Below are 15,109 nucleotides of genomic sequence, written 5' to 3'. Positions count from 1 at the left end.
ACTATGCTAGGTGTAACTATATTGAATGGTGGAGGGATTAGTTGGAGCACCATGGCAGATCTGTGATTGTGATAAGAGGAGATCTGGGAGGATACTGGCCCTCTCTGAGGGAATTAGCCCCCCATGTGTGTGATCAAAGGAAAGAGTGCATATATAGTTTGAGAGATTCAGTATGTCTCATTTCAGTGCTAAATTCTGTAGGTTGAGTAGCAGCAGTGCACAGGAGTCATTTTAGCATGGGGATTGTCAGTAGTGAGGTGGTATACTAGCAGTAAATGAAACTATAGTATAAGATGGAATCCTGCAGTGAGAATGAATGGGTTGGGGGAAGGGGGGGGGAAGTTGAAGTTGTCAGATTTAGCAAGTGTGGGGTTGTTTTGGGGAATTAGGCTCAGAGTATGAGTATAGAACATGTGCAGGTAACTCCTGTTTATTACAGCTCACCTAAACACAGGTTTTGCCTTAGCAAAGTGTGGACGTTAGATTCTGTGATGTAGTTGTCATGTACCCTATTCTCTGATTGTTGTGACCTATCTACAAAGGCAGAGTGCAAGTATGGCTTTTATTGGTTCATTGCTCTAAGAGGGCAGAGTTATGATTGTGTTGGTTTTACTCTGTATTTCCTGGTTTTCAGAAGTTGAAATTTGAAATACCTTAACTCTTCATTTTCTGGTTTTCTGAGGTTTGTGTCATTGAAGTCCATGTTCTGGAAGGGCACAAGACACCACAGACAACCTTAACTCTGTGTTAATGATGTTTCAGTGAATTTCTTAGTGTGTTTTTGTCTTTTTGTTTTTAATAGAGAAATATTAGTAGTAGTTAGTAGGCATTTAGGCAGTTGTAGTTTGCAGGTTTGCAGTTGATATGCTGCTGTAACTCAGTAATAATACTTAGCTCTTGTATAGTGCTTTTCATCAGTAGATCACAAAGCCCTTTACCTCTCTGCCCCCATTTTACAGATTGGGAAACTGAAACACAGGGAGGTGAAATGACTTGACCAACATCCCCCGACAGGCCAGTGGCAGAGTCAGGGATAGCTTAGTCCACTTGTCTCTCCACTAGGACACATGGTTTTTAAGAGCTGCTCTTCCCTCCTGTTACACTGGAAGGGGGATAATGGACATGCTTTGGAATGTTTGCAACATGTAATTGCTGAGAGGACCAATGAGAGAAATCACAGGCATGGTTTAGGTCCTAAAATCTTGACAATTGTATTATATGGGGGCTACAGTAACTTCAAGCAGATGAGACAAGACTGATGTCTCTCTTTTCCATCCCCATCAGTTCTGAAACATTTTGTCTCCCACGAACATTTGCAGCTCATCTTCCCATCCCGTTAAACCAGTTGTGACGTTATTGACATAAACTGCAATCACTGTTATATATTTGCAGCAAATATTATACAAAGGTTGTCATGTGGAGTGTCTACAAAAAGGTTATGATTTTCTGATTATGATTATGCTATCTGTATGGGTGTATCATTTTTGTAGTTGAAGTTATGAATATTGGCTATGTACTTGTATATCAATGTGTTTTGATTCTAAGTAGCCTCAGTGAAGCATTTGATTAGCTTCTTGAGAAGGGACTATCCTCAGTAAGTGCCCAATCAAGAAACACATAACTGACAATGGACTTTGGGAGACGCCAGTCCACATCTGAGCTTTCCTGGGAACGTTCAAACTAACATGTAAACAATGGTGTCGGCCTGCAAACTGAATCACGCATGGACATGTGACTTGCCCATGTTACTCCAAGCTCCATCTTGCTGCTGTACTTTTCCACAGTAAGAACAAAAAGGTGCCCTTGCACCCGGAAGAGACTATAAAAGGCAGCTCCCTCCTCTCCACTTTGTTTTCAATCCTGCTTCTTGCCTCTGGAGGGACTTTGCTAAAAACTGAAGCCCTGAAAGGACTGAATGACCCATCCCAGCTGTGGATGTACTCCAGAGACTTGATTTGAACCTGCAGTTTATTCCATCACTGCTACAAGCCTGAACCAAGAACTTTGCCATTACTGTATGTAATTGATTCCATTTAACCAAGTCTAGCTCTCATCTATATCTTTTTCCTTTTGTGAAGAAACGTTTAGATTTTAGATTCTAAAGGATTGGCAACAACGTGATTTGTGGGTAAGATCTGATTTGTGTATTGGCCTGGGTCTGGAGCTTGGTCCTTTGGGATTGGGAGAACCTTTTTTCTTTTACTGGGGTATTGGTTTTCATAACCATTCGTCCCCATAACGAGTGGCACTGGTGATGATACTGGGAAACTGGAGTGTCTAAGGAAATTGCTTGTATGACTTATGGCTAGCCAGTGGGGTAAAACCAAGTCGTCTTTGTTTGGCTGGTTTGGTTTGCCTTGATGTGCAAAGGAACCCCAGCCTTGGGCTGTAATTGCCTTGCTCTAAGCAATCTGTCCTGAATTGGTATTCTCAGAAGTATCCCACCAAAGGCACCATTGTTACACCAGTAGTTAGCACTGTAGAAGCAACTAGTGTGTAAGAATTTGCTTCTTGCTACGTAAACCTATCACAGGCAGCAGTCTTGTAGGGGATGCCCGCTTCTTTGGTTAGGTAGCCTCAGCTGAACACTGAGCCAGGCTCCACACTCCCACAACACCCTCCAGCAGGACTCCTCCTCTTCAGCCTGCCCTCCACAGCCATGCCCCTGGCACACCCCATCCTGCCCCACTCCAGCTAATCCCTCCACTCCACAGGGGGTGGCATGTACCTTAACTTTGTATTTCCTGGTTCTCAAGGTTTAAATTTGTGTTACTTTCAGGAACCCCTCCCCCACATCCTGGTTCACCTCGGAGGCAGGGTGAGGGGCTTAAACACCCCCAGAGGGATAGGGATCCCCAGATCCTGGTGTGCGCGCACATAAGAATGGAGAATTTGGGGCTGACAGGCCTCCCCTCCCCCAATCCTGCGGTTCCTCTGCCTTCCCCGCACTCTCCCCAGTCCCCACCTCTCCGACTGACCTGAGCTGCCATCCTTGTTTATCCTCCTCCCTATTACCCTACCACTTGTTGCAGCCCCAAACTCTCTCCTGGTTTCCTCCCGACTCCTCTGCAGCACTAATTCCTCCTTCCCTCCCAGCAAGCATTTTCATGTGTCATTTTTTTATTTTCAAAAATAGTTTCGAGCACCTTCTGAATTTTGTACTCGGATTCTGTCCCTACCTCCACCCTCCCCAAACTACCCTTTGACAGAAGCTGCTTTTAGCAACATGCCTACATTTCACTTCTGGATTTCTGCCAAGGGTGGGTTTCAAACATAGTGCCTGGTTTAATGGTCACAGCATGTCCCCTTGAGCCATTCACTAGCTGGGTAGATGTTGAATGATTGAGAACACTTTCGGCTCAGTGAGAGCCATGGTTTGACTCCAAAGTGTGCCCCCCCCCCAAAGTTAGAAATGATCAATCTTAAAAAATGCTTTTTTGGGGGGTTCTGTATCTTGAGAACCCCTTGCTCCAATTTGGATTACTAACCCTACAAACACCAAATTTCAAGGCATCTGAATAAACATGCATGCAGATTTTGGATCTCTTAAAAATTGTCCTTTAAGAAACCCCTTCTGTTTAACCTTACCTATAGCAGAGCTGGCACTCTGATATGCTCATAATGTAACCTCATCTTGACATACAATTCATCTTGGGTTGAGTAAGGTGGGTAAAACGTAATTTTAAAAGAACACTATGTGCAGTTCGCTCATTCTATCTGACAGTTTTCCAGGAAAGAATCCCTACTTATGAAAACACTGGAAAAGTGTTTTGAAACTTAAGTCTTCAAAAAACTGTTAAGTTGGCTATTCTGAGCCTACTTCACTAAGAACTATCATACTAAAAATGAAATTTGTGCTACTTACAGTCAGCAAGCTGATTGTCATAGTTTTTAAAAAGTCTCCATCTTGATTAATGTAATTTTAAACAGAATATTTCTAAAATATTTTTCTTGTGGGTTTTTAATTTAAAGTTTTTAAAAAAATTCTTCTAATTCTTAAAGCAGGTTGTAAACACTTTTAATGTTCTTACATCTTATAAATCTCTACGTTTCCCTTAAAGTAATTTTTTTATTTTAATTAAAATAATATTTTAGTTATTAGGTGTGTAGTTTCCTTTTTCAAGGAAGGTTTTCTAGTGAAGATTTCAGTTTACTAAAAATTCAGTTTCTTCACTATTTCTTACTATTGGATGATTGATTATAAGACTTCTCCAAATTTATTAATATTGATACTATTTAGCAAGATATCTCTCATTAGTCTCCCATAATTGCATAAAACAGTTAAAAATGTATATGAAATGCCACATGCCTTAGACACTTGGCTAATGGTGTCAAGTCTAATTCCAGCTATTTGAGTGCTGTCTACTTAGCACATTTTTCATATTTTGTGATTAAAGTTGTAAAACACTGCATAATCAGGTTGTGGTTTGCTGCCATGGCTAAGGTTACATTACAATTTTCCTTAAAAGCCCATATTGCAGTCGGTGGTTCTTAAATGTTGTAAAATATGCTCTGGGCTAAAACTGGTATCCGAACAGGATTGAGTTGTCTGTAGCAGTGCATGGGATTCTTCCATCCTAAGTGCAGGACTCTGCACTTGGCCTTGTTGAACCTCATCAGATTTTTTTGGCCTAATCCTCTAATTTGTCTAGGTCCTTCTGTATCCTATCCCTACCCTCCAGCGTATCTATCACTCCTCCCAGTTTAGTGTCATCTGCAAACTTGCTGAGGGTGCAATCCAGGTCATCCTCCAGCTCATTAATGATTGGATGATTTAGTTGGGGGTTGGTCCTGCTTTGAGCAGGGGGTTGGACTAGATGACCTCCTGAGGTCTCTTCCGACCCTGATATTATATGATTCTATGATCCTGTTTTGTATTAAATATAAGTGTTATGAACAGAAGTAAAGAAATCAGTATTAAGCTTCAGCTGCCAGGAATCCTGTTTTTATTTAAATATAAATGAGAATGTGTTGGATCAGCTGGTAAAAGTAAAGAAACAATTCTGTCTCTTAAATTAATAACTTACAGCCCTTCTTTGTACTTTGAGATTAGACATGTTTGATTATCACAGGAATAGAACAGTTTGTGTAATAGGAAAAAATACATTTTATTAAGTTTGATACCTCAAAGTAATATACATATGCATACTTACCTATTATGCTTTAATACAGTGAAGACTTAGTAAAATCTGAAATAGATAAACTTATATATTTGCAGTTTGTTTTTCAAGTATTTTAAAATTTTGATATATGCTATTTTCTACTCATTGATAGGGGTCTATTTAATATAATAGCACAATATTAATTTTTGTAAAATATACATTTTGTGACATCTGACAGTGTGGGAAGGATTCATATTCAAATCAATTCTGTGAAACAGTAAGTAGCAGCCTGGAATTTTATCTTAGGCTAAAAATGACTCTGGTACAAGTTAATAAAATAAGAGTCACTGATCATAATCTCTTAATTGTGAGAGTAAATGGACTGCTGATTTTGAAAGTATATATAATATTAACACATGAATTCAGAAGTTTCCATTTGTACAATAGTGTGAATATCTAATTTGAAGAAAATTATATTAAGTATGGCATTTCTGGAGATAAAGCATACTTTAAAAGAATTGATGGTTTTGAAACTTTTTTTCAACAAAAATTTATAACTATTATATTTGGTGAACAAAAAGTGTATTAAAGGCTATACAATTTTGTTCCAATCCTCTGAAATGTATAAATGTCATATGTAATTGCTCCAGATTTTGGGTCTGATCCTGGAAAAGCGTACAAGTAGTCCGTACGTTATTATCCCCTTTGGTTCTTTTGGAACTTTTAAGGGTTCTGAGATCGAACCTTCTAGCTCCCTGAGAGAATGTGATAGAGAAAGAGACAATCTTCATTGAGTGGCCTTTGATCACATCTGTTTAACTTCTCCAATAAAGTGGTGACATAGGATTGAAATTTGAATAGCTTGGAGGTTGGTAGCTTTTATATTTTTATCACATTTTGCCTTGACATTTCACTTTTGGCAGAAGCTCTAATAGAGTTAGTTTAAAGTGCATGTTTGTAATGCATTTAGAATCAAATTGTATGTTGAGAAACTGAATGTAAAACAAATCTATAGCACTATAAAGGCCAGTTTCTGAAGCCTAGAGTTACTGTTGGACCATTTCAGGTTTTTTTTAAATGATGTGAATAGTGGGAAAATTACATTTCCTTAGTCAAATATGGCATCTGGTTTTAATAATTTTTTTTTTATTTTTTTAAATTATATTTTTTAAAGTTAATCAGTTTTTAAATTTAATAGGCAAATACAAAAATTATTGAGGGTTTGTTCGTTTGCCTGGAGTTTATTCTGTTTAAGACCTCAATGGTTTTGAATATAACTTTTACTTATAGTTTTGTTTAAAAGGAGAACACTGAAAATCTACAAAAATATTTAACAAATATAGTCCTATCTTATTAAGTGATGTATCAACTACTGATCAATCTGATTCTAAAATAATTACGGCAAAGCAGCAAAATAAAATTACTCCTCCCCATACAAACCAACCAACAACCCACACACAGGCCTGGTCAACACTACGGGATTAGGTCAAATTTAAAGTGAATGCGTCCACACAACCAACCCTGTTCGGTCGACCTAAAGGGCTCTTAAAATCGACTTCTGTACTCCTCCCCGGTGAGGGGAGTAGTGCTAAAATCGACTTTGCTGGGTTGAAGTTGGGGTAGTGCAGCTGCAAATCAACGGTATTGGCCTCCGGGAGCTATTGCAGCGTGCTCCATTGTGACAGCTCTGGACAGCACTTTGAACTCGGATGCACAGGAAAAGCCCCGGGAACTTTTGAATTCCATTTTCTGTTTGGTCAGCGTGGCGAACTCAGCACCCAGGTGACCATGCAGTCCCCCCAGAATTGTAAAGCATAGAATGTTTCTATGCTCCCCCTATCATCCCCGTCCCTGAGGTTATCGCAGATTAGAAGGCGAAAAAAACTCACTTGCGATGACATGATTTCCGAGCTCATGCAGTCCTCCTGCAGTGATAGGACACAGCTTAATGCATGGAGGCATTCAGTGGCAGAGGCCAGGAAAGAATTAAGTGAGCGCAAAGAGTGGAGGCAGGATGCAATGCTGAGGCTAATGGAGGAGCAAACGGACATGATGAAGCGTCTGTTGGAGCTGCAGGAAAGCCAACAAGAGCACAGACCCCCGCTGCATCCACTGTATAACCACCTACCCTCCTCCCCATGTTCCATAGCCTCTTCAACCAGAAGCCCAAGAATGCGGGAGGGCTGGGAGAAGAAGGCTCCGGGCACCCAGCCACTCCACTCCAGAGGATGGCCCAAATAACAGAAGGCTGTCATTCAGACAGTTTGATTTTTAGTGTGGCTACAATAAGCAATGTGGCCTTGTCCGGGCTACCTTGTCTGTTATCTTTTTTTTTTTTTTTAAATTAATAAAGAAAGAATGCATGGTTTCAAAACAATAGTTACTTTATTTCGAAGGGGGGGGAGGAGGATGGTTGGCTTACAGGGAATTAAAATCAACGAAGGGGGCGGGTTTACACACACACACACACACACACACACACACACACACACACACACACACAGTCAGTCATGAAACTGGTTTTCAAAGCCTCTCTGATGCGCAGCGCGCCTTGCTGTGCTCTTCTAATGGCCCTGGTGTCTGGCTGCTCAAAATCGGACGGCAGGCAATTTGCCTCATCCTCCCACCCCGCCATAAACGTCATCCCCCGTCTCTCCGCCCCCCCCCCCCCGTACTCTCACAGATACTGGAGGACACAGCAAGCAGCAATAACAATGGGAATGTTGGTTGCGCTGAGGTCTGACCAACAGCACCAGCGAGCTTTTAAACGTCCAAAGGCACATTCTACTGTCATTCTGCACTTGCTCAGCCTATAATTGAACTGCTCCTTACTACTGTCCAGGCTTCATGAACGGATCCCCCGAGCTCGTCGCTGGGGAGCAGGAGAGCAGAGTTGTAGCGGAAGGATGGATGACGACGGTTAGCAGTCCTACTGCACCGTCTGCTGTGAAAGCAAGGAGCTGCTGCTGTGTAGCAATGCCAGCTGCTGCAGGTGCTTCTCTATTGAATGCTTGGAGGTCCGGGTAGGGCAAGGTGCCAAGGCAAAAGAACAAGAACCCTGGAGCTGTTACATGTGTCAACCACAGAAGTGCTATGGGGTGATACAGTGCCGACTGGACTGGAGTGTACGGCTGCAAGACTTGTTCACCAGCGATAAAGGACAGGAATTTGATGCACCTAAAATCTAAAAGGGCCCACGCATTTCCCAGAGTCACTACCTTTGATAACAGAACATCAATGATTGCATTGGCAACTTGGATCACTCAGCCCCCACAGTAGATTTGCCCGCAACAGTGACGTTGAGCTGAGCTGGCTCCATGCTTGCCAGGGTATGGCGTCTGCACGGGTAACCCAGGAAAAAAGGCGAGCAACAATTGTCTGCAGTTGCTTTCACGGAGGGAGGGACGACTGATGACGTATCCAAAACTACCTGTGACAATGTTTTTGCCCCACCAGGCATTGGGAGCTTAACCCAGAATTCCAATGGGCAGTGGGAACTGTGGGATAGCTACCATAAAATATAGAATATCAGGGTTGGAAGGGACCTCAGGAGGTCATCTAGTCCAACCCCTTGCTCAAGCAGGATCAATTCCCAACTAAATCATCCCAGCCAGGGCTTTGTCAAGCCTGACCTTAAAAACCTCTAAGGAAGGAGATTCCACCACTTCCCTAGGTAACCCACCCTCCTAGTGAAAAAGTTTTTCCTAATATCCAACCTAAACCTCCCTCACTGCAACTTGAGACCATTACTCCTTGTTCTCTTATCTGGTACCACTGAGAACAGTCTAGATCCATCCTCTTTGGAACCCCCTTTCAGGTAGTTGAAAGCAGCTATCAAATCCCCCACTCAATCTTCTCTTCTGCAGACTAAAGAATCCCAGTTCCCTCAGCTTCTCCTCATAAGTCATGTGCTCCAGCCCCCTAATCATTTTTGTTGCCCTCCGCTGGACTCTTTCCAATTTTTCCACATCCTCCTTGTAGTGTGGGGCCCCAAAGTGGACACAGTACTCCAGATGAGGCCTCACCAATGTCGAATAGAGGGGAATGATCACTTCCCTTGATCTGCTGGCAATGCCCCTACTTATACAGCCCAAAATGCCGTTAGCCTTCTTGGCAACAAAGGTACCCACAGTGCACTGCTCCGTAAGTCGATGCTAGCCATGGTAGTGAGGACACGCTCCGCTGACTTACTGTGCTTAGTGTGGACATACGCAATCGACTGTATAAAATCGACTTCTATAAGATTGACCTAATCTCATAGTGTAGACATACCCACAGTCTGGAGAATAAGACATAAGGATAAACCACATGGAGGACCATAGTACCTTATCTAAATTGTAAATTCATTGGGAACGGGGACTTTTTGTGTTTGTACAATGCCTAGCACAATAGGACTCTGGTGCATAACAGCTTCTAAGTGCTACTGTTGGAAATAAATAATCTTGTGGTGATTAACGTTAAGAGGCAGTATTAAAACTTAGCTTTGATCTGTCCAAAACGCACTATAATTATGTACACATAATATAATCTTAATAACAAAAGAATTTATGCTGCTGTTAGTTTTGACCTGTTTCAAAGTTTTTCATGCTGCAGTATGCCTGTCTGTTTTAAAGTAGTTCTACCACATTAAACTTACATTTGCATTATGATAATACATGGAGACCCCAGCTGAGATCAGAGCCAAATACTGTACAAATATATAATAAAGTCCCTGCGTCAAATAGTTTACACTCTAAATGGAAAATTAGAAAGGGAGTGCGAGATTTGAATTACTTACAATTGTAACCTCTGTGGGACAGGGATGCTTTTATCTTGTTTGTACAGTGCCTAGCACAATGGAGTCCGCTTGGCCATGACTGTGGCTTGTAGTTACTACCACAATATCAATAATTATTATTATTAAGTCTGTATATGTTAATTTCCAGTGCAGTGTATCTCCTAGAACTGGAAGGGACCCTGAAAGGTCATTGAGTCCAGCCCCCTGCTTTCACTAGCAGGACTAAGTACTGATTTTTTGCCCCAGATCCCCAAGTGGCCCCCTCAAGGATTGAACTCACAACCCTGGGTTTAGTAGGCCAATGTTCAAACCACTCAGCTATCCCTCCCCCCCCCCAAAACCTTTCATTATATATCTGATGTCTCTAAATAGTTCTACAATAAAATAGGGCAGTCCTGAAATTTCTAAGGTAAAACAACGAGCAGGAAAAAAAAAAAATCAAGTCCTCATTACACATCATAAAGAAATATAAATAAAAAGGCATAACCTAATTTAATAAAAAAAAAAACACAACCTCTGTGCATCTTCAGAAGAACAGTTAAGAAATTAAGGCAGGTCTGTGCGGGTTAGTTGTGAGGAAGATATGTCAAGCCTTCCCTGGAGTGGTCAGCACATCCTCAAAGTTCAAACGTACTGGGGCTTAGTTATTTGAAAATAACTTAGGTAAATTCCTATTTCTGAATCTGTTTTTGATAAATCATCATGCCACTGAAAATTCTCTTTTTGAAGCAAACTGGATTAGAAATAGTGATTTATTTGCTGCCGGACAGTTACTTTCATGTTTTTGTTAGGCTCCCCCGCATTTACATTTTCAGATGAATATGTTCTGAGGTCATAAGCACTCAGCAGCCTATAAATCTGCTGTTTGTTTTCAGTGCACACAGTTTGCACTTAGTAAATCTAATACTGCCTTTCCTAGCAAGGGCATAATTAGTGCCCTGCTTTAATTACCACCCATACTTAAAGTGCTCACACTATAAACATGACTCCAAATAATCAACATCCTTTTTAATTAAACTTCATCATATTTATCCTTTTACATTGCTCTACCCAACAAAAAGCAATATCCTGTGCTTATATTTTCAGTCTTAAAAAAAAGTTGCAATAATTAAGTCATCTTGTTTACTAGTATGCAGACTGTGATATCAGTAGAGAAGAGTAAGGACCCTGTTCTATTATACTGGCAGCTTTAGGGTTAAGAAAAATAAAAGTAGAAGGCGATCTGTGTTTTTTACCAGAGACAAATTAATGTAGTTATATCTCCATTAACTGTTAATTTTAGTAAGATGCACGTTTTACCTCGGAAATGCATTTTCTTGTTCAATTGAAAAATTGTAAGAAGTGAAAATAATTCTGAAATTAAGTTAGTAGAACAAGCAGTCTACTATTAAGATATTAAACTAGGGCAAATTAGGAGCCTAAAGCATCCTGTAGCCAAATCTCCCGGATATATTATACTTAGTTAAATTGAGCTTAATGGCTGTAGGAGATGTATTGTTGCCTAAAGAAAATGTATTGTTGTGTTGAAAAAAGTAAACCTCTTGGTCTAGTGGCAGGACTCTGTGCCTTTGTGTCAGAAACCCAGGTTTGATTTCTTTCTTTGATCAATTACTCTGTGGGCCAAATCAGATCTAGAATTGTTCGACTGGTGGACAAATCTTGTCTTCAGGCATTCTGTAATGATTTTTTTTTTTTTTTTTATGTAGCTGTGATAACCTAGTTCCTTCCCTCACAAGCATAGCATATAGCCCTGGATAATAATCAGCCTGCCCATTTGAGCTGTTCTTTGTATACCACATAATAACAATGTTCAATAGCAGAAACCTTTCAGGTAAAGTCACGAATGTTACTATCACCCTCTATTGGGTGGTAGGAGGGGAGAGGCAGAAACGCTAAACCGAAAAAAGAAACAGAATACGTGGATACAGAAAATCAACCCATAAGTGATAAGGAGGACAGAAAACTGTGTAGCCCTAACAAGCACATATCCACTTACCGCTGACAATTATGTGGGATAGTGTACCTTTAGGAAAGTTACTTAAAGAGATGAGACGTATATAACTAGAAAGAAGGAGATACAATCAGAGTGGTTGGAAAACAGAAACATTTTTGTGCTAAAATTTCTGTGAGCACATTTTTTTCATTGTTTCAGCTCTAAATAAAACTAAGGAAAGGACAACTAAGGCTGAGTATTACGCTGAATATTAGGACAATTTCCTTTTGTAGTACAGTATCCCAAGGAAAGCGGTAGAAACATCATCCTTGAGAAATGTAAAATCAGCCTTCAGGTACACAAAGGAGACTTCAAGTCTGGACAGTTCTGCTTTTATGAGATCTTTTCACTTTTCTTTTTACTCCTTCACTCTACTCAAGCCTCCTGCTCAACTGCTCCAGTCATATCTTCCTTTCTCTTATTTTTTGGCCTTTGCATGCTGTCCTTTATACCACCTGCCATTTCCTCTGGCACCGAATACTCACTTTGTCTTTTAATTCAAATCTCTCCATTTAGAAAGTCTTCTAGCAACAATTCACCATAGAAACAAATCTTGTTAAAACAAATAAATCAGACCATACCATTTTTGAACTTGCATCTTCATCTGGACACTTGGCATAGTATGTCTGTGTTGTTTGATTTCTTTTAGTTGTATAACCCTTGTGGCAGTGTCTCCTCTTTATTTAAAAACCCATTGAAGTCCTTTGGGAGTCTTTTCATTGACCATAGTGGGCTTTGGATCAGGCTCAGAATGAGCACATCAATAGAAGACATAGTGTGGGGATGGTCTTATACTGACAAGAGAGTTGGGTAACTCAGTGCTGTAAGTCTCTTACATCTCTTCTATGAATTGTGTTCCCAGACCGCCTCAGATTCAGGAATCCTAATAATCACTGTGTGGATTCTTCGAATAGCTGCCTATTAGGAAACTTTGATCTATTGATGAAAACAGCTAGTAGCAATGGTTTCCTGTGAACTGATATTGCAAATGATTTAACAGAACTGTAAGGACAAAACTGTTCTAATCATTTTTATAAAAAGAGCCCTTAAAGGGAAGGGAAGACCAAATCCTCTCTTCATTTTTGTGGTCTGTGGGCTATTCCATACTTTTGCCAAATTTCTCTCAATTTCAGTTGAAAAGGGTTTACTTTGTGGGCTGAACTGTTAAATGGCTGCTGTTCTATGTCAGAGATTGCTACATTTGCAGTGGAGGGAGAAATAATATAGTCTGTAAAGCATTTAGGGCCCTTTTGATAAAAAGGGTTAATGAATGCTGCCGCTGCTGCTAACACATGCACTAGTTGCTAGTTACTCTGTTATGGGCACAACAAATAAAAAAATACAAAAAAAAATCTTATGATTCAAGTAGTTGCCTTGCAGATTTCCAGGAAATAAACACCCCACTCCATCTCTTGTTCCCTTGCCAGTAGCACCAACCTCTGAAAGTCCTAAAATAATGTCAGGTAATTTGAAAGGGCAGTAAGTAGACAGTAGAAAGCGATCCTTGGGTACTCAAGTGCTGAGGGCCATGTTAAGTACTGAAATGGAAAGTAGATCAATAAATATAATGCTATGGGGTGTGTGTGTGTGTGTGTGTGTGTGTGTGTGTAAAAATATATAATTTTACCTAAAGAGTTATGCTACAAAAGACCTTTATCTTAATATCATGCTGTTTTAAAAGTATGATGTAGCTCTTCTAGGGAAGAGGTCTGAGAGTCAGGAGACCTTGATTCTGTTGCCAAGTCTCTGTGCTTCAGTTTCCCATCTGTAAAATGGGGATGCATAACTTTTTATAAAGTTCTTTGGAGACAGGGTCTGTGTGAGTACAAAGTAGTAGTAAATAATTTATACAGGTCTGTCTCATCTTACGCTGGGGTTACATTCTGCAGTCAGCGCCTAAAGTGAAAATTGTGTATAGTCAAAATTACATTGAGTGTAATGGCGGGCGGAATCGCCCGCACCACAGAAACCTTATTTAAAATTATTTTTCTCTCGTTTTTGTTTTTGCCGACCGTGTAAAGCTGAAATTGCGCATGTTAAATGCGCCTAAGATGCAACAGACCTGTATGTAAAAATACCCTACATTTAATTATGGAAGTGTTGCTTTGAGCTTTTTTTAAATTAGGGTTACCATATTTCAGCAAGCAAAAAAGAGGACGGGAGGAGCCCCGCCCTAGCCCCGCCCCATCCTGCCCTAGCCCTGCCCCTATCCCTCCTACTCCCCCCCCCCCAGGACCCCCAACCCTCCCCCCGCTCCTTGTCCCCTGACTGCCCCCTCCTGGGACCCCTGCCCCTAACTGCCCCCCAGGACTCCACCCCCTACCTAAGCCTCCCTGCCTCTTGTCCCCTGATTGCCCCCTCCTGAGACCCTCCCCCCATCCTAACTGGCCACCTAGGACTCTACCCCCCTACCTGTCCCCTGACTGCCCCAACCCTTATCCACACCCCCACCCCCACCCACACACAGACCCCTGGGACTCCCACGCCCCATCCAACCATTCTCCACCCCCTGACAGCCCCCCCGAACTCCCAACCCATCTAAACCCCTCTGCTCCCTGTCCCCTGATTGCTCCGATCCCTCTCCCCACCCCTGCCACCTGACAGCCCCCCCCCCAGAACTCCCAAACACCCCCCCCCCGCTCCCTGTCCCCTGACTGCCCCCTCCTGGGACCCCTGCTCCTAACTGCCCTCCAGAACCCCACCCCCTACCTAAGCCTCCCTGTTCCTTGTCCCCTAACTGCCCCCTCCTAAGACCCCCCCAACTGCCCCCCAGCACCCTACCCCCTACCTGTATCCTGACTGCCCAAAACCTTATCCACACCCCCACACCCAGAAAGCCCCCGCCCCGAATTCCCGACCCCCCTCCCGTCTCTTGACTGCCCCCTCCAGAACCTCCCTGCCCCTTCTCTGACCCCCTGGCCCCCTCGTTGTTGACCTTCGCCTAAGGTCTCTGTGAACTTGCTCAGGAACGGCCTGAGCCGTTCGTTCCGGCCCTCTGGGCGGCAGTGGGGGAGGAGCTCCAGACTGCCGGAGGTGATCTCTGAATGCAGGGAGGGAGGGAGGGATTTCTGCTGCAGGGGAGGCGGAGGACGTGCTCTCTCTGGCTGTCGGAGCCCCATGTAAGTGGCACCATCTGGCCGGCTGCCCTGTTAGCCGCGCGCGCTCTGCATGGGGGGGTGGGAAGTCCGGACATTTACAAATTCCCCCCTGGACGCTATTTTTAGCTTAAAAAGCCGG

General features: G+C 42.2%; 1 protein-coding gene across 1 annotated transcript in view; it reads left to right on the top strand.

Annotated features, from left to right (window-relative positions):
- The window catches only part of RFC1 (replication factor C subunit 1), a 78,858-nt gene that overhangs the window by 36,026 nt on the left and 27,723 nt on the right, over positions 1 to 15,109 (top strand). The gene's annotated exons all lie outside the window — the stretch shown is intronic.

This window comes from Malaclemys terrapin, chromosome 5 (genome assembly GCF_027887155.1).
Source record: "Malaclemys terrapin pileata isolate rMalTer1 chromosome 5, rMalTer1.hap1, whole genome shotgun sequence".
Taxonomy (NCBI): domain Eukaryota; kingdom Metazoa; phylum Chordata; order Testudines; family Emydidae; genus Malaclemys; species Malaclemys terrapin.
Note: the sequence above shows the minus strand (reverse complement) of the source record. Positions and strands in the feature narration are given on the sequence as shown.